General features: G+C 40.7%; 1 protein-coding gene across 2 annotated transcripts in view; it reads left to right on the forward strand.

Moving 5' to 3' along the window:
• Window positions 1-19,442: 19,442 nt before the first annotated feature.
• Window positions 19,443-20,294, forward strand: part of DAAM2 (dishevelled associated activator of morphogenesis 2) — a 175,436-nt gene continuing 174,584 nt past the window's right edge. Inside the window, exon 1 of one of the 2 annotated variants that reach the window (XM_083856555.1) lies at window positions 19,443-19,617. The gene's annotated coding sequence lies outside the window, so the exon portion shown is untranslated. The remainder of the gene's footprint in view (window positions 19,618-20,294) is intronic. The other variant, XM_083856554.1, reaches the window with a different exon arrangement.

Below are 20,294 nucleotides of genomic sequence, written 5' to 3' on the forward strand. Positions count from 1 at the left end.
TTAGTTTTTTTCCTGTACTGCAAGGATAGAATTTAGGTACTGCTGATAATGGTTCTAAGAGAATTTCCCTACTAGATGGAATGGGTTTATTTGTTAGATAAAACATCATAGATCTGTAGAGAAGGTTTGTCAGGATATCATTTCCTCCTTACAAACTTTGGGAATGGAGCCGTCCACTAGTGCAGACAATCTTGGTTTTCTCACTGAGTCACTGACCATTAAGCTGGGATGCCTGGACTATGAGTACCCTCCTAAAATCCATTTGGCAGAATCCTGACCCCCTCCAGGCAGGTGACCCCCATCAGCATCTGCACAACAGATGAAAGAAAGCAAGATCTTGACCAAACATGAGGGGACTTCAGTCCTTTGCTACTTTTGCAGCCGTGTATACAGCGGGAACCAATTAAACTGTTTCTAACAGCTGAGTGCACAGAGAGACAGTTGGTTTTGTTCTCACTTGTGCTCTGATGTGTCAGCATCCTCCTGCACTGTTATGCAGGGATAGAGTAATAACCATGCTAGGGCCCTGCCAATATGAACTGTCTTCCAACTGTGCCCTACTGAGATATGAACTTGCCCTCGTTGCTTGTTTCATACTTTTACTGCCCTGTGGGTCAGGCGTCCCAATGAGTGAATCTCGCTGGCTCTGTGGTAGAGACCCTGAAATGTGCTGCCAATGCCAGAAGTACAAAGCTTGACCTTAGCCTTTCATCATCAGCAGGATTCAGGCAGTCTGTGTGAATGTTACAAAGTCTTTGGCACTCACCATTACTAAGTTATAGGGAGAAAAACAGATGCGTTTTCTGACTGAAAATTTCTGAAATTTTCCTTGGGAGACCCATGAATTGCTTTCCAGCTGTGTCTGGACTTATCCAGAATAGCTTCATGTACCTGCTGGGGGACATGTGTTACACTATAAATGCCCTACTCTGCCCTTCATGACACATTTTCTGTTTAATCAGAGGCAAAATTTAGCAAGTGACTTCTCACTGTCTCATTCCCTGCTTACTTTCAGTGGTGATGTTTAATATGTTCCCATCTAGAGGGACATCTCCAGGGGCCCCTTCTCTTTCTGATTTACACATCTGTTAGTGTAGCTAAGCTATTGTGGAATGGGAGCCTTATCTAAGGAAATACTGTAAATACAAATTACAGCTGACCTATCATAATGTAATACCATTTTCATATGGTATCACTGTACTTTTATCAAAAAGCAATATAAGAGTGCCACTTCATTAGTTCTGAGAATCAGCTTTTCAATTACTAGCTTTGATTTCTGCAAGACATGTCAACATACAATTCAAATTACATGCATATCAATATTTTAGGGGGTTTTTGTCCTGATTTCAACATAAATAAAAAGTTATCTCTAGCTTTATGTATTTTTATCCACAGAGAGAACTAAATTTTTTTATCTTTAGAATCAGTTAACAGAGGTCAGGGAGATGATAATATACCTCTGTACAATGAAAAATCTAATTTCTCATGGTCACTGCTTTAAACTAAGAATGAAAATGGCCACCTCGCATCAGACTGGAAAACTTATCTAATTGCTTCCCACTGGTCACTTGGAAAGGCTTATGTTAATGTGTGATAGTTTTGGAATAAATGTGCTGTGGAGACTGCTGGACTATGTGTCTATTACACAATTGTCTATGATTGTAGGAAGCAGGATGTGATGACTTTGTAGTCTTATACTGCCATGAATGCGCACAACCCAGAATCCAACTGACCACCCTACAGGCTCTGGTGACATGTGGGAGTGCAGCAAATTAAAATGGAAGCAGATGGTGAAAAAGTACCCTCTGTGTTTTGCCTTGTCTTTTCTTTGAGGGATGTTGCCTGAAGTCTTTGATCCAAATAGCCTGCTGAGGAAACATGTCCCTGAGCTAGGCTGAAACAACACTGGGAACACTGTCTTCAGTTCTGGGTACTCAGTGCTAAGTGGTTATGCAGTGGAGGAGAGAGATAGGCAACTTTCATTTTTTCTTTGAGCCTTTTTTAGTCATGGTCTCTTGGGATTCTTGAGCTCCTTCAGGAATAAACCTAATTCACAAAGAAGCTAGAGGGAGCTGGACAGTTTGGTGCCAGACTGGAGGGGCAATGCCTCCAGAGAAATGGGAAAAACTCTTTGACTTCCATTAGGAATCCTTTCATTGTGAATCTTAGACTTCTGCTGGCTGACTACCACCATTAACTTGGGGTATGTGCTTTTCAGTGTGTTACATATCTCTTTGCTTGCTGTCTTACAATGGAACAACCAAGGCTGCGCAGAGCTGTTTGATTTCTTAGGTTTTCTGTACAGGCTGTGTGAACTTAAATCCACAAGCTTTCTAGGTCTCTATATTTGTTGCATTTGGAATTTTAAAGCTTCTCACTAACATTTTGGAGGCCTGTTTCTAGGGCTAAATTTTGCCCTTTGATGTGGATCACACATGCTGCATCTTATGATGCCATCAGGGTGGGAAATAATGGACCCTGTAGCCTCAGTGAAGCTCATGGAGAAATTCACTCATGGGTGTCACAGAAGCAGTTTTCCTAGTTCTGTGATATTTAGTCTAGAAAATCTCCATGTAGAATTAGATGCCACGCTGGATTTGTTTAGTAGCTCTGGGCTTCATTTATCTCTGAACATCCCATGAAGGGTCACAGCAAATGTTGTACTGCTCCTAGGCAAATGCAGCCAGACTGGAGTTTGTTCAGCGGTCATTGTGCCTGGCTCTTAAAACACCAAGCTCACTTTTACATATTCACTGAGACACAGTAATCACCACATTATACCAGCGTCTGTGGATCTGACACACCCAGTGATTTGTTTGCAGACTTTCCCACACCCTCGGAGTTGCTACTTCTTAGTTTGGGTCATTTTTACCATGTCTGTGTCAGGTGTCTTTTTCCCTCCAGTTATTTTTGGGTGCAACTGATTGCAGCAGGTTGAGAGGACAACACAAGTCTGTCTTTTGAAGCTCACCTGTGTTGCACCTTTAGAGAGCATTAAAGCAATCAGGCAACTGGACTGATTATTGTATAGCTGCCTTCCAACTGAACTGCTCTAATTTTACTTTTATTCTACTCCTGCTTATGGAAGGGTTTTTGTTAGGCTTGTTTTGCTTTTATTTACTTTTTTTTTTTTTTTTTTACTATGCAGCCTCTACCCATGTGTTTACCATTGTTCATTCTTTTTGCCCTCTTTTCTTTATGCAGCAGAGAAATATCATAGCACTGAGGATCTAAGATGGGCCTAACTAAACCTCACCACACTGAACCACTGGGCCAACAGAGGCCTTTTATTTTCTTACCGTCATTTGGTATCAGTACAAGCATTTTTTTAGACTTCTTCTTTAAGTAGACTTTCTGATGTGTCAGAAGTTTGTGTGGTTATGTTTATCAGCATTTTATGACTTTTTTTTGCCTTTTTTGACATGTGTCAGCTACTGAAGGCTCTCTACTGTAAAATGTGTCAGAGGTGACTAAGTGGCTCCCTGTCCTGCCTGCTTTGCTAATTGTGCTGAGCCAAGAAGTATCTGTTGGATATGCAAGCATGGAGGGAAAGGAAGGGCTTTGTCAACTCAAGGAAACTAATGAGTTGTAGGTAAGAGCTATGATGCTGGCTTGGCCAATAATTACAGGCTGCAGATTCACAAGTCCTAAAAGCTAAGCAAACTCCATCTTGCTTAATACTTTGATGAAATACTGAAAGGTATTGTGAAACAGTGCTGATCACTTAGAGGCATGTGTCAATTTTGAATCAGGTCTAAGAACAAAATCTGGGGAATTTGATATTATAGGATATCAGAGTTTCTTATCTGTGCTCCACAGTGCTTTTGAGCACTAAACTAGTAATCTGTGAGGAAAAAGAACAACAGTTTAGACTATCAGAAAGCATAACTTATGAAATAAAGTAACAATTTTGGTCAGCACTTTATTTGGGTCAGCAATATACATAGTTCTCAGATACTTATGATTCGGTACACTAAAAATGGGACACAGCCTAATATAGCTGACTTTGATTTCTAGTTTCTCTTTGTCTCATGGTTGCTTGTTTCTGACTCAACACAGATGCTGAACAAATTGTCCTCTTCCAAAAATGGTTAATATAGATAGTCCTTTGGACTCTACTGCTCTGTGTCTAGGAGTTAGGTTCTACTGATGCATTTAAACAACAACATTCACAAAAATATTTCTGATCTGTTGATGCTTCAGTTTTAGTGTTAAAATTTTATATAACTTATGATGTGACCCAAAACACCTCATCTCTAACAGATTTTGGCTTTGGCTGTAGGGCTTGGATTTTTCTTCAGAACTGGTGAGCATACACATCACCACCAGTTGACTTCAAAAGAAGTTGTAGGTGCAGAGACATTCAGTCATTTGCCCAAGGTCACAGTGATGGTCAGGATCAGAGCTCCACAGGGCAGTTCCTGGCTCCAAATAAATAAACACACATGCCAGACTGGTAGAATCTTCTGAGCTGTGCAGGGCTTTTGTGTAGCTGCACCTTAAGAAGTGGGTCTCATCTTTCATGATCAGATTTAAACAGCTACACTTTTACAATGATAATAGCTATTGCCACCTGTGCAGTGAAAGCAACTACCAGGTGAGTGGGAACTTTTGTACACTATTGAAAACATCTTTTCAACTGTAATGATTGTTTTTGAAATATCACAGCTTGAGAGTTGCTTGGAATGGTCCTTCTGTGTTGTGTTGGCTTGACCTACCTGGTTGCAAAGTGTGAGCCGGTGCTTCATTTTCTATCTCACTTACCATGACTGACTTTGCACCAAAGATGTGTGTGAACAGTGCAGCAAGGTGCTGGGTTTTTGTTGTCAGTGGTTTTATTTTTTTTTTCCCATATCTACAGCTGTAAGTTTAATGTTTACTGGAAAATTTCACAGCTATAGAAATCAACATGTTGGAGTGGCATCACAGCCTCATTCTTCCTTATAGTGTCAGCTGAATTGGCTAGGGAGTTCTGACTGCACCTTTTCACAAAGTCCATGAGCTCTCATTAGCACACTCCAGCGACTGGGGTGCAGCATGTTCAGCAAAACCTCCACGTAGTTCAGGAATAATGTAATTTAGTTTTTTTTGTCTGAAGTCTAAACATGATTTATCTCATGGTGATTTAGAACTTAAATAGAAGCAAGTCTGGAGAAGTGGGCTGAATATTTTTCTCATTTAGCTGAGTTGTCTAAACACTGGGGACTAAGATGAGCTTATGCAGAACCTTCTAACACTGAGGCTGAGTCAGGCATGATTATTCCTCTTTTAGAGAGTACAGAGTCAGAGACATGAATTGGCTTGCCCATGCCCACACAGAAATGCACAGGTAATGTCAGCATTACAACTTGGTTACTCAGAAGGGCACAGATGTGCAACATGTATCGCACTTCTTCCCACCCTAAGTGCCATGAAGACTGCTTGCAAGGGATCCAAGTGCACACTCTTATCTTAACAACTTTTATGAGAATGGGTTTTCTCTTTCATTGTGATTTTCTTTTAATATAAAAGTAATCATGACTAAAGTGAAGTATTTCAACATGCACGTTTTCATCATCATTGTAAAAATACAGTTCCTTGGATCTGAAAATATTTGTACCTGTAGAACTTTCTTTTGTTGGGTCCTCTGGGTAAACCAGTACACACTGGTGAAAAGTGAGAGAGAACTCATGAGGATTTTCAGAGGTGATTGAAGGAAATTTTCCTGGCCCTAGCAAAGTGTAACACTGAAAATGAGAGGGCAATCAATTTAAATGAAACCAGTAAGTTCTAAAGATTTTGAAAACTTCAGGTTGATGCTGAGGCTGAGACTTAGGTTTCCTGTCTCTTGACAATTTATGAATACCTTTGTCTCTCCCTTGATGTTGGGCATATCTGTTTGTGTCAACTTCCCTGTGTCCCAGAGTAGAATCTGCAGGCCCTTTGCATTAAAGCCTTTGGAATTTACATAACCCTGCAATTGTAGCAATGCAAAATGTGGCTCTGGTTACAATAACAAGGGTTTAGGGAACGCAGGGAGAGATTGTAGCGGCAAAGGCATAAAATCAAAACAAAACAAAACTCTACATGCTGTTTTAATTTTCAGCAGCCACGTGAGAACTGTCCTGCAGTTCCTGGCTATAAATAAATCTCTGCCATCATAGGAAGACAAAAACCAAAACAGTTCACATTCCTCCAAAATTTTCTTAAGGTTATAAAAAATAAAGGAATGGTAAATATTTCAAAAGTAGAGTGTGTCTTTGCTGAAGAATGTCAAATTATTACTCAAGGGGGTTGATATTTGCATTAAGTAAAAAAAATTGGCATTAAACCTCTCTTCCCCTGCTCCATCTCTGCCAGCTCTTTTAAGAAATCCACTTAGGACTGCATACAGAAAGCTTGCCAGGCAATATTTCTTAGAATTCCATGCATTCACTGCCTTAGTGTCAGCTGGGGCAGGAACTTCCTTTGAGATGAATGAGCATTACACAGAAGTATGACTGTTGCTTCTTGTCAGATGCTACATCCTAGTTCTTTTACACGGTGTGTTAGGAAGATGGAGACCAGGATCACTTCATTGCATAGTGAGATGCTGTGGCACTGATAGATGTAGATGTGAATACAGAATCAAACAATGTTCATACTAAAAATAATACTCTAAAAAGAAGCAGGCCTGCTTGATAAGTAAAATTAGAGTTATTACATGTGGCTGAACAAAGATTTGGTCACCTGTTCAAATTCAGTTTTTTCATCAGAATAAAAAATTGTTACAATTGCAAGTGTTGTAGGACAAGCTATCTCACGTTTAGATTCAGGGATGAGAAGATGTAATGCCACGTGAATTGCATGACTAAGGATAGCTCTTCAGGGAATATAAGGACAGACTGAATCATGAAGTGGTAACAAGCACATGAATGGAGATAACCTTTAGCAGAGAGCCCCAGGGTAATCAGGACCATGTGAGGGTTTCTGTACATTAATGAAATGAAAAGGTTTTGTTGAAACTTCTTTCTCAAAAGGTAGTGATTCCTTAAGTTTTAGCCAGTCCAAGGCATCAGCAGATGTACAAGTCTACCATTTGTTGGTGTGGCGAAGTCCCAAGCAGCAAGACTGGAGACTAAGAAAGAAATATCAACACCAGCAAACAGGGAAGGAGTTGTGGTATACAGGGAAACTGATTCAAATTGACTCTGAGCTGTGGTATTGATTTGAATGGGCATGAGGTTTCCCAGAACAGGATATGTTTGAATTTCTGAGAGTTCCCTAAAAACATAGGAAGGAAAGCTGCAGCAGAGGAGGAGCCTTGATGTTTCTGTGAAATGGTTCTCCAATTATAGCATGTTTGACACTACCACATCATAGTGATGGACCATAAGCCAATTGAGAGCCTGTGGGAAATAAACCAGAGCAATGCTTTGGTGGATGTCCATTATAGATCAAAAGAATGAGTGAAGGAGACCTTCTTAAGGCAACTGGAGGAGGCTCATGATCACCTCAATGTCTGATGGAACAGCAATACTGCAGAGCACAAGAAATCCAAGAGGTTTTTGGAGTGATGACAACTTTCTAACACAGATAATGGTTGAGCTAAAGAGAAGAGTCACTCTACTGAACCTTGTGTTTACAAACAAGGAAGAACAGACTGGGAGTGTGAAAATTAAGGGTAGCTTTGTCTGCAGTGACCATGGGATGGTAGAGTTAGGATCCTGAAAGGAGGGAGCAGTACAAAAACCAGGATCATGACCTTAGAATTCAGGAGAGCAGATTATGGCCTGAGCAGGGACGTCCTTGGAAAAATTCCATAAGACATGGCCCTGGCAAGGAGAGAGGTCTATGAGAGTCCAGTGATTTTCAAGGATCACCTCTTTTAAACTCAAGTTCATCGTGATGAGCAGGGAATGAAACAAAGGTGTCAGGAGGCATATGTAGGTAAGCAAAGAGCTTCTAAACATAAAAGGATGTTTACAAGAGGTGCGAGTATGGTCAGGTGACTTGGGAGAAATATGGAGTCACTATCTGAATGTATGGGGATGGGATAAGGAAAAAGAAGACCAACATGGACTTGAGTCTGCTAAGGGACATACAGGACAACAAAAAGAGTGTCAAAAGGGATTGATTGCAGATTGAAAGAAGAAAGAAGAGGGAAAAATGGTCTAGGGAACCTGGTGGAAAAAGACACAAAAAAAGATGTGATGCTCAAGTCTTCTTTACTGTAATTTTCACTGGAAGTACTCACCTTGAGAAATCCTATGTCTGTCAGATCTGTCAGCTACAACATATGGAGTAAGGAAGACTCACCCTTGATTAATGAGAATTGGGTTAGGGAATATTTATCTGAACTGTACAAATAAACAAGTCCCTGGTATCTAATGGGAACCACCCAAAAATGCTGAGGGAGCTGTTTAATGTCAACATGAAGCCACTCTTGATTAGCTTTGAAAGGTTATAGCCACTGGGGGAGATTCCTGAGGACAGGAAGAAAACAGTTGTTATTTTTATCTTCACAAGGGACAAGAAGGGTTGTCTGGACAGAGTGGGGAGCCTCATCTCAATTCCTAGAAAGGTGAAGGAATACATCATCCTAGAAAACCAATTCCAAGCATATGAAGGACAAGCATATGAGCAGAAGTACTCAGCACAAATCCATAAGGAGAAATCATTCCTGACCATCCTAATATATCGCCTTCTATGATGAGATAGGAAGAGAGTGGTAGATGCTGTTTATCTTGACTTCAGTAAAGCTTTTGACACTTTTACATAGTGTCCTTATTGACAAACTGATGAACTGTGGGCTAGATAAGTGATCAGTGACATGAGTTAGTAGCTAACTGAGCTGCTGGGCTAGAAAGGCTGTGGTCAGCAGCAAAGAGATCAGCTGCAGGCCACACAAATAGATTGTGCCAGGTTTAGTTCTGGGATAAAAAAAACTGTTTAACATCTTCATTAATGGCCTGCATGATGGGACTGACTGTATCTTAAGCAAGTTTGCTGACAACATAAAACTGGGAAGAAGATTGATAGACCAGATGGTTATACTGCTGTTTGGAGGCATCTCAATAGTAATCTCATGGAATTCAACTAAGGGAAATACAAGTCCTTTTCCTGAGGAGGAAGAACCTCATCCATCAGTACAGGCTGGGGTAAACCAGGTGGAAAACAGCCTTGTGCAAAAGGACCCAGAGTTCTGGTAGGCAACCATTTGAACATGAGTCTGAACTACACCACTGTGGCAGACAACAGCCTTGCACAGTATTAAGAAAAAACTGCCAACAAGTCAAAACAAATGATCTTTATTCTCTGCTCAACACTGGTGGGACACATCTGGAGTGGTGTGTCCAGCTCTGGGGTTCTGCAGGGCAAGAAAGAGATGGATAGAGTGCAATGAAAGGCTGCAAATATGGTTAAAGGACTGATATATCTGACATATGAGGAGAGACTGAGAGACCTGTGACTGCTTATCAATATATATGAATGCTTGTTGATATGGGGAGTAAAAAAGAAGGAGCCAAGTGGCAGGATGAGGGTTGATAGGCACAAACTGAAACATAAGAAATTGCATTTAAACATAAGAAAAATAATTTAATGTGTGTGTGATCAAAACACTGAAACAAGTTGCTAAAAGACATTATGGAGGCTCCATATGTGGAGAGACTAAAAACCTGACTGGATGGGGCTCCAGGCAATCTTCTCTAGTTGACTCCTCTTTGAGCACAAGGTTTGGAGGAGATGATTGCCAGAGGTCTCATCCAGCCTTACTGTGCTCTGCACTCTGTGATACCTAATTTTTTTCTCATGGCTGAGTCAAAGCATCTCAAAAATTGTGATCATAGCTGGCACTTACTACTTGGATCCAAGTACTATTTGGGATGTATTGTCCCACACCTTAAAATAAGTGACACCAGAACAAATATCAGGAATTGTGGTGGAAGGTTTTTGGGGGGTGGGGAGAAGTGGAATTGCTTCCTGTGCTATATACAGTTTGAGGTTGGGTAGAGGACTTCACTCTCTTGTGATTTTAATGTGGTCTCTTTCACCAGTATCAAATACTTACAGGGAGGTGGAGAAGAGAAAGAGGCCTGAATTTGGCTAATATTGATAGACCTGTGTTAAAGCTGATACTGTTACTTCATAGGGTTAATGAGGGAAAACAAAGCCCTGTTTTTCTGTTATTCCCCAAAGACTGCAGTTTCTATGAATAACCTTAAGGCACACATGGAGAAAATGACAATTCTAATGATGTTTCTCTTAAAACAGTTTAGTTAAATACCATGGGAAGCAAACAAGGAAAAGGTCGCCTTAATGGTATTTCCTAAAGTGACAGTATAGCAGCATTTGTGGAATGTCCTGGAGCACACTCATTTGGCTTTAATAAAAAATAATGAAAAAACCCAACAACAAGAAAATTAACTGAATGATAAAAGCAAATAATTCAAAACAGATTTTCTGATAAATCCTGGAAATCATCTGTCTAGAGCATCTGATAGAAAGAAGACAAAGCCAATAGTACTGTGCCACCTGAAAACCATCTTTTGTATGTTAATCACACTCTGTGCAGAAAAATACATGTTTCTTTTTCTTTATCAATGATCACTTATGATCCCTATACTCCAAGTTAATGTATAGAGTAACAAATCAACAATTTTTCTGCAGTGCAGATGCAATCAGTGTTGAAGATATAGTGGTACATGTGATGTATTCATATTGGATTTGATTGCAGAGTATATTAAGAGCAGTGCTGAATGCTTCAGTGAAGAAGACTAGCCCTGCATTGAAATTAAAAGAGACCATATAGGAACCTTTACACATATTTCTTCTGTAGTTTCATTTGAAAGTGAAAAGATATTTGAGATGTCTTTTATATTGTGAGAAAGCTAAAAAGACCTATTTATTTGCAATTGTTTCTCCAGACAACCATCTCTGCAGTCAAAGTAGCTGTACTAATTCATCTGAAGAGAGGCTCTTCCTACTACACAGTGAGGACCTGAACTGAACAGAGAACCTTTGAATACAAAGAGAGAGAGAAGAGTGAGTCAGAAACTACACAGATCATCCAGGTTAGTTCTGATTTGCATATGGGGAATGGGAGAGGAATAGAATAGCAGGGGAAATAATTTTAGCTATCATTTTGTTTTCTTAAACATGTATGATGCTACCGACATTCACCAAGCAAGAGGAACCTTCTGCATACTGCTAGGTGGTGAGATGGTTTTTCAACTTTAGAGCAAAGTTACAGAAAACAGAGCCTCACAAGCCCCAGTAATGGAAAAAACAAGGTGTGTTTAGAAGCAGCACATACCATAATGGCATAAAAATTGTAACCAACCCCATCTGCAGTCTTTACCCCACCACCATTTCAGCAGAAGAGGACTTGTATCTAGGCTGTAATACAAATGTTAGTCATACCACTACTCTGTCTGAGGGCCAACATATTTACTTGGTTTTGATTATAATTATAGTCTAAACTGGAGGCACTTCTTGTACGGTAGGAAATAGACTTATTGGAAATTATAGTTTAGTAATGTTCTTGATTTTATCCTTCCTTCCTTCCTTCCTTCCTTCCTTCCTTCCTTCCTTCCTTCCTTCCTTCCTTCCTTCCTTCCTTCCTTCCTTCCTTCCCTCCTTCCTTCCTTCCTTCCTTCCTTCCTTCCTTCCTTCCTTCCTTCCTTCCTTCCTTCCTTCCTTCCTTCCTTCCTTCCATCCATCCATCCATCTTCCTCCTTGGTGCAATTTAAAATATTTCAGTGTTTTGGTCTATTAAGAATTTGTGCATCCAATTAGTTCATGAAGGCTAATTACACCTAGTGCCTCATGATTTTCAGTGTCTTTTCTATTTTTTCTTGTAGACTTGCAATAGTCATTTACAGAGACAAAATAATGTGAAACCTTTTCTTCCCATGGTATTTGCACTTTCTGTGAAGCAGTGCTGTGAAGTCTTGTGACCCAGTTCCCTACTGACACCAACTCTGCAGCACTATTTACATGAGTGTAATGTGAGTGTGGAGTGTGTCTGAGTTAAGAAGGTGCCTGATGTGAATGAGCAGGGCAGTGGTAAATCAGTGCTCAGGGCTCAAGCTCTGTCGTCCTTCTGATGAACTGAGCAGTAAGTTTCCTGTGGTTGTCTCCATAGGCATGATACCGTCTCTCTGTCAATATCCCGAATAGTTTCCACAGCTGTTAGAACCTCACAGACACCAATACAAAAAATACAAGTGCTAAATTCAGATTCTGTCATGTGAAACAAAGCAGGATGTTTGACTCACAGCTCCAGTTTTCTATATGTGTATGGTAATGTATTCAAAAGGTACAGATTTACTCCCCATAATTTTAAAACATTATTGTTTTACATCTTTGAAATCTTTTGAAAAACTGACTAATTCATTCCTGATTAGCTACATCCCTCTAGATGACCAGTTTCTTCTTTGGCATGTGCAGTTGCCCAGGAACAAACAATGGTTTGAGGGACCCAGTCTCTGTGCATGAATGTCTTGCATAGAATCAGGGCCACTACCTAGTTAAATATGTGCTGCTCTCCTGGCATGCACCAAGTTTCCCTCTGGCTCAGACTGCCAGGATGGAATTAAAGCTTGCAGAACTTGGGTGTGCCCCTCTTCACGCAACTGCTTCACAGAGAAAGCAACGTAATTTCTGTCTCCAGAGCAACCCTGCTTTCTGGTAATCACGGACATACTACTTAGCACCTCACTGGAGTATGGGTGCTCTGCATTCCCTGTAAAATGAGCCCTCTTGCCAACTACAACAAAGATGGTTTTCTTCTCTCCTGCCCTCACCCTCACAGTCAAGCAGATTTCCAAGAAAGTAAGTCAGCATCCTTTGCCTAGAAGTAAGGAGCCACCTTTCCGTAGGAACATTGTCCCATTTCCAGGACTCCTAAGTGTACAGGAATTCCTGTAAAGAAGGTCAAGTTTCTTTCAGGAAAGTGTGTGTCACAAAATAGGACAGATTTCAAGTGATGAAAATTATGTCTAAGAAAAATCAGGGCAGGTTAAGAGTGGTGTAATAGAGAGAAGGCAAAAAACCCCAAAGCAAAACAAACGAACAAAAAACCAAACCCAAACTAGACTAAAACACCAAAGCCCCCACAGCCAGAATAAAGAGCTAGGCTATCAAATACTGAAACTAAATGTCATTTGTAATTAATTACTATAATAAGGTCCACTGCCTTCCTAATTGATTTCTGCTTCTCACTAGGGTATCAGTGCTGCTGATTAGTTTACACGTAAATGTCCAAGAATATGAATAATCAGAGGTTTAGCAAGACACACCAACTGAAACTAATTCTTCTAAGTCTTCTGCAAAGAATACACAGTAAGCAAATGTTGTCTTCTGTGCAGCATTACTGATAGAGCCAGGACTTTTTGCTCCAGTTACCTTTTTTTTTCCACTGAGATGCTACAAAGCACTTAAAAGCAAGCAGAACTGGCTGTATTGAAATAATTTTCAAAGTAAGTCAGTTTTCTTAGTAGAATAGGAGCAGTGGGACAGCTCAGTCACCAATTCCACAAAAAGAAGGATATTTAGCTGGAGTTCCCTGCCTGCTGAGCAGCTGTTTCAGGATCCAATAGCCAAGTATAATTTAAAAAATCCCAAGGCTTTTCTATTGGCACTAGGGTCTTAATATACTTCTTAATATACCTTATAGACCACAGAGTTACAAGGGCAGTTTAAAAACTGACATTAGTGTTTCACTTTGGGTTTGTGTCAACTAGTAGTCAACCAGAGTAAAGGATCTGGCCTAGACCCTGTATCAAAAAAAGAAGTAGCAATAGCCTTTCCCTTTCCATTTCTCTGTTTCTTTGGGAGATAACACTTTGATTTTCCTGGGGGTCACTGAGATCTCTGTCTTCATAGCTGGGGACTGACTTTACTTCTGACTGTATTGATGCCCTTTTCTTGGCTGGAACAAGACATATTGGTCTAGATCATTGCTAATTAAATGATGATCAATACAACATCAGGTATTCCCCAATCACTTCCAAAACATAAAAAGGCCCCCAAGCCCCTCCCCTCTATGCAGCTAAACAAGTCCATGTGCATATATCGGGGGGAAAAAAGTAAAACAACTCCCAATCATTCAGAACTCAAACTAATTTTTAAATTACTATTGAAGTTTTGTTGCAGTGCAGCTCAATCAGCTTGGATTCTTTTTCAAAAAGGCAAAAAAATCCTTCAAATGAAAAATATTGAAGAATGTCATTAAGCAGACCATTACTGGAACAGCTGCCTAGGGACAAGCTCATGCCAGCCACCTTAGTTCACATATTTAGTTAATTTAGACAACAATATATGCATAATAGTATTTGTGATACAGATATTCTGTCATCATACTGCATCTGTCTGTAGGGTGACCATTTGGTAGAACAGAGATTTTTAAAATAAAAATTATTCCTCTGGAACATGGGAAAATATATACAGAATAGAAGGAAGCATTCAAAAATTATGGGGAAGGCAGAGGAAGATTCCATTTTACAAATCAGTGCCCTCTAGTTTGCTAAATGAAATTCAGCTGAACAATTGTTTTTCTAAAGCTCTGGTCTGTGCAAAATATCATTAAGAAGTTCAAAATGGTCATAAGGTGTTAGGTGTGGACACAACAGAAATTTCTTCAAAGGAGGAAAATGAAGCCATGATGAAGTTGCTGTCTACAAGTACTTACAGTTGTCAGGGCCTGGTAACTACCTTTAATTGCCTACAGATGACAAGAGTTTTAGTGGCAGGGAATTTAATCTAATTGTGTCTGATTCTGTCTCTCTTGCCTTCAGGGATGTGGGTTTGAGTTGGGCTGCTATCTAAAAACAGAGGTTCACTTTGAAGATGTTTGAGAAATACCAAGCAAAACTAAAGAGAGGAAAAAAACAACTCCTGTAGAAGTTTCATTTTTTTTTCTTTTTGCTTCCAGTTGAGGTAAAGATGACTCACTTTCCAAAAGCTCTTAAGCTGCTTCTTTTTGTAAAGTAAATGCCATTCCTCTTTACATAGTTGTTACCCAAGATGCATCAAATACTGATGCTCTTTCTTTCAGGCTGGCATGTTCCTCTGCCAGCACACAACTTGTGCAGACCACTCACTAAGTCTTAACCAATACAGGGGCAAGAATTTAATGGGCTTGATAAGACAAGGAGCTGTGAACACCACAGAAAAAAACACAGGGAAAAGGGTGAAAATTGAAATGTGCTGCCTCTAGGAAGATCCTACATCTTACTATGATGGGCACAGATTTGAATGCGGTTTTAGTTGACCTAAATTTTGTGGCGTGGGCCATTTTATGAAATGGAAACCAAATCTTGTCATTTAAGAACAATTGGTAAAAGTATCTTGATAGCTAGTACATTGATTTCAGACATTGTCAAGAAATTATCTTCATCCTGAATGTCATCATTTTCATTATCTATGCAACTCTTACGACGCTGATAAAATTTAGTTTCTAGGAACAAATTTATTTATTTATTTCTAACCATTTTTTTTTAAATTGAGAAAATAAAGTCACCAAAAATAAATGCTTGTGCTGGATTTGTAGTGGCATATTAAAAATCATATTCTTCCACAGTGTCAAGAATGCTGCAGGAAAATAACGACACCAGCAATAACTCAGATGCAAACTAACCCTACCAGCAATAAGTTTTGTCACACTTTCACTCAAACATCTGCATGAATATAATCACATGTAAATGTATACATGCATGCACAAGTGTGTATATGCATTATGGCTCATCAAGTGCAAAACAATCTTGCGGCATTACAAGTTTAAATTCTAAATAATGATGAATGTTATTTCAGATGAGCTTTGTCCAGATTTTTACTTTTTAAAAGTTCAAGGCAGGTTCTCAAAATGATGTATCAACAACATTAAAGATGTTGGTTAGGTCAGAATTGAAAAACTTTAATCTGAAAAAAGAATATACATATATATATATATATACACATATATATACGCATGTATCTCTGAATTGAAGCATCCTTATTCATCTGGCAGTCAGTGAGAGTGAAATCTAGCCTTTAGATCTAATGGTATGGTTTCAGCCTAAAGTTAAAAATAATTTTAGGAGGATTATTTAAACACATGCATTTCTATTATATTGGCTATATATGCCTCATTTCAGCCTCTCAGCAACAGCGGACAGAATTTTGTGTGGTTCATTGATAAGTGACGATAGTGATGGATCCACTACCACATTGCATCCAATGTCAGTGTATAGCAGTAATACTGCTCTGTACTTCAGACTGGAGGGATGCTCAAAACATTGTGTGCCATTTCAGAGACTGGGAGACACGCAGAAATGGTGGGGGCGTAGAAAAGCCCTGTTAGTCCTGTACCCTGTGGTGACTGAGCTGCTGACCCTGTGGCTGCACGGGGTGGTGGTGTCAGGCAAGGCATGCAGCCAAGCGCACAGAGCCGTGGTGTTTACTCTCACTGTCAGATGGAGCAGGCAGCCTGGCACTGGGTCCCCTCTCACAATGGACACTGTTGTTGTTAGATTAATATACCCGTGTCCTTTTGTTTTGATGAGAGATCTAACAAACACTTCATATGTGCAGAGGTGGAGCAACATCTCCAAGAAGCTTTTGCTGCTGTCTTCTGAAAGGAATATGGTTTTGAGCCATATTTGATTTTTACTCCTCACTATTCTGGGCCCTTATACATAAATAATACTACAGCATTTTTGCTTTTGACCTTGGTCTTCAGAACCTAAAAATTCTTGTGAAAATAGGTGATTCCTTTAATCATTTTATCTCTAAACTCAGAAGGAGCTGCCTTTGTAGGTATGTTTGTGCTGCCTTGCAAAGTAGACATTTTTTCTTTTTGGCACCTTTGGAAGGACTTTTGGTTTTGCTGTCCCCTATAAGCTAAAACACTAAAACACCTCATATTAAATGTCACTTCTTGTGCAAGGGGAGTGCGCCAATGAATCAAACACTTGCAAACTGCAACATTTTTCAGTTTTGTCTGAGGTATCTCCAGTTCGGTATTTCATAATAAAAATCTGGCTCTTCCATCAGCTTCTATTCCAAGCTGTTACTAACGCAAGTATTGAATTATGTAACACCAGAGTTTAATGTGTCTTGTTGTAATTAATTGAGCGAACAGAGCCACAGAAAGAATCAGTTATTATCTAGTTTCATTTACTGGTGACTAAATATTGAAGCATGCAGCAGAATTCAAATTCTATGTCCTTGTTTAATACACCACACATTTCTCCTACAGCCAGTAATAGAAAACAGGAGTTGTGCTGCAGCCATGAGACAATGCACTGTCAACGGAACATCCAGATGCTGTGGTGAGAGGGGGCCAGCTTTCACATGGGATTATGAGGAGAGTAAGGAGCAACATATGCAGATATTCCTTTTTTATCTTAACATTTATGGTGATTAGATCATTCTTCCAGTGGCAGAAGCCTGTTTCCTGCTGGCACTTTCTGGTGTTTTCCATGTTCTTGTTTTGTGTCTGGAGCAGTGGAGCGTCACTTTAGCTTCCCCCCAGCCTCCAGTTTCTCTCTATCATTGGTATCTTTGCCATTCAATTTCCCATCCACCTTACCCTATTGTCTGGTAGACAGACTCTGCCTGCTTTGAACATATCAGAATAACCTTAGCTAAGGCACCAAATGGATGACCAGCTTCATCTTAAAGATGGGTGTTTCATTAACTTTTAACTAATGGACAAGGGCCATTTATCTTTGTTACATTCTATCATAATAAATGGTTCAGTGTGGAATTGTGAGCAGGGAGATAGCCTTGGTAATGTGAGCATGTCTAACCCTTGTGCCTTGGCCTGCTACTGCAGGTTAGTTTCTTGGGCTGGATACAGGTCTCTGGCTCCAGAACCTTTGCTGTAGAAAGGAAAGGGATCCAAGAGAAGGATTCAGTTAATCATTCCAGGTCTCATTTCAGGTCTTCTTTCCTCTTCCAATGAAAAACTGTGAAGTTAGAGGTGAGGAGGGAGGCCAAGGCAGTTAGATGAGCTCAAAAGGTGGAAATCAGCTACACAAGTACATGGCATGCAGAACGGGGAAAGGGAGTAAATGAGGAAAGACTTAGAGGAAGAGATGAAAAAAGTGGCAGTTAGAGACGTGAGTGGGAAGTGAGGATTAAAAGACTGATAGGAATGTGTGAACAGAGCGGAGGGCTGATGGGATTTTAAAGATCTCTTCTACCGTGCATCACATGTAGTTTGCCTGTGTAAATAATATAAAACTTTCTCAGGCTTTATGCTGAGAAAGACAAGAGCATAGTACAGCTCATACTAGAGGAACTCTGATAGGTCCCTGTGGTTTCATTCAAGGCTCATGGTGCTGAATATTGTATTCATGTGGCCAAATGGCTACTTTGCTAACAGGGCAGAAGGTATACATGCCAGTAGCTAGCAGGTACCTACTGAGCTGTTTGTGATGGGCCTTTATCATTAAAAGGACTGCATTCAGTTTTTGGTTTGTACCCATAGGACCAAAGAAACAGAAAGAAAGGCATCATGGCTCGCAAGCAGTTTGTTCCTGTTCTGTGCTCATTGTGCATTGGTTTAAGTGAAGGCAGAGAGGACAGGACAGTGGTGACTTGGCCTCATCTTCTTTGGTTTGGCCTGTGAGTTTGAAGGCAGCATTTTCCCCTTGTAACTTGCTTTCTCTGGATGTGTCATTAAAGACACACATATTGGTGTGTGTATATATATGACTTTGCCCTGTGATATCTGTTGATTGGTATTGTCATCATGAGAGTTCAGTTATTACAACGAAAATGAATGTCTTACACATACAAAGAGCAAACCATATATTATAATGAGTTAAAAAAAGAGAGAGAGATTTTGCAGATGATCTCTGAATTTCAGTGTTTCTATTTAACAGATAATGCGGTTTCTTTCACAGATAACTCTCCCACATTAATCCAGCTATTAAAATCAGACACAGTTAAAAGTGAAGTCAGAAAACAGCAAACATGGCAGAAACAGTGGTTTACACTGGATTAGAGCTATCTGGAGAATGAACGGAGAGAGAAACGAGGGCTTTTTATTTAGTCAAATCATATTCTCTCCATTATAGAGAATACAATCTCTTAAGGTCAGGCTGAGCTGAGTACCAGGGGAAATCCCACGGCTTGGGGACAGAGTCCCGTAGTGTAAGTCACGGAGCAGGAGCCTCGAGTGGAAAGCTGTGTGGGACAGCGCTTCTGCTCCCTAGGCAGGCAGGAGAGCATCCCGGGGATGGTTCTGGGGGCGGTGAACCCCCCATCCCATCCCGTCCCGTCCCGTCCCGTCCCGTCCCGTCCCGTCCCGTCCCGTCCCGTCCCGCTCCCGCTCCCGCTCCCGCTCCTGCCCGAGCAGCGGCGGCGGCTCCGGGGCCGGGCGGGGCCCTTTAAGAGCGCTGAGCACAGTAGCGGGGGCCGGGCCAGCCTCCCGCAGCCCGCAGCGCTGCAGCCGCGCCGGGCAATGGGAAGCAGTTCCTGCTCCGGCTCCGAGAGGGAGAGCGCACGTAGCAGCTGCAGCAGCAGCAGCAGCAGCACCACCACCACCACCCCAGCTCCGGGATCAGCGCTCTGCCCGGCTCCCCGACACGGGATGGACGTTCCTAAACACTGAGCTCAGCCGCTGTAAAAAGCAAGTAGGAAAATACACACATCTGGATAAAATTGGTAAGTCGAACTAGAGTCACATCCTCTTCCTTGGGCTGCAGTTTTCCAGTCCTTTAAATCTGTAATGTTCTTTGCAAGCTTTTATTTTTTAAATTTTATTTATATCTATATATCTATCTATATAAAACATGGAGGCAAAATAAAAGTGTAAAGAAACTTTGACGATTTGTCAGTGTTTTTGCTCCTATGTTTGAAATCCTCTTTCCCCATAGAAGCTTTGCTGCAGGAGTGAGGAAGGGAGAAACCAGCAAGTGCTTTTGTATGCGGGGCGACAGAAACCTTGTAAGAGTTGTAATTGGCTTTTCCTTAGGACATCATCAAAGATTTCAAAAAAACAAACAAACGAAGCCAGCAAAACAAACCCCAACTTTCAAGAAGCTTGAGATGACTTGTCATTTACTTCTCCAGAGTAAACACAAGTCTCGTGTTGAACTCTTAAACCCACTGAGATTTGTACAGCAATGAGAAGGAACTTTTAAAAAAACTTTGTTGGCAGTGTAAACGTGGGTTCCTGAGTATTGCCGGGCACATGTTGTATATATTTGTTTAAATGTGAGTAAATCCATCGTCAGCCCGGGGAGGCAGGAGATGTCATTTCCCCCATGGCGGATAGAGGGCGCTGTTGCTGCACCCGCCTTCGGCCTCCCTGGACCCGGCGCTAGTAAAATCCGAGGGGA

The sequence above is a fragment of the Zosterops lateralis genome (genome assembly GCF_965231275.1).
Source record: "Zosterops lateralis genome assembly, chromosome: 3".
Lineage (NCBI taxonomy): Eukaryota > Metazoa > Chordata > Aves > Passeriformes > Zosteropidae > Zosterops > Zosterops lateralis.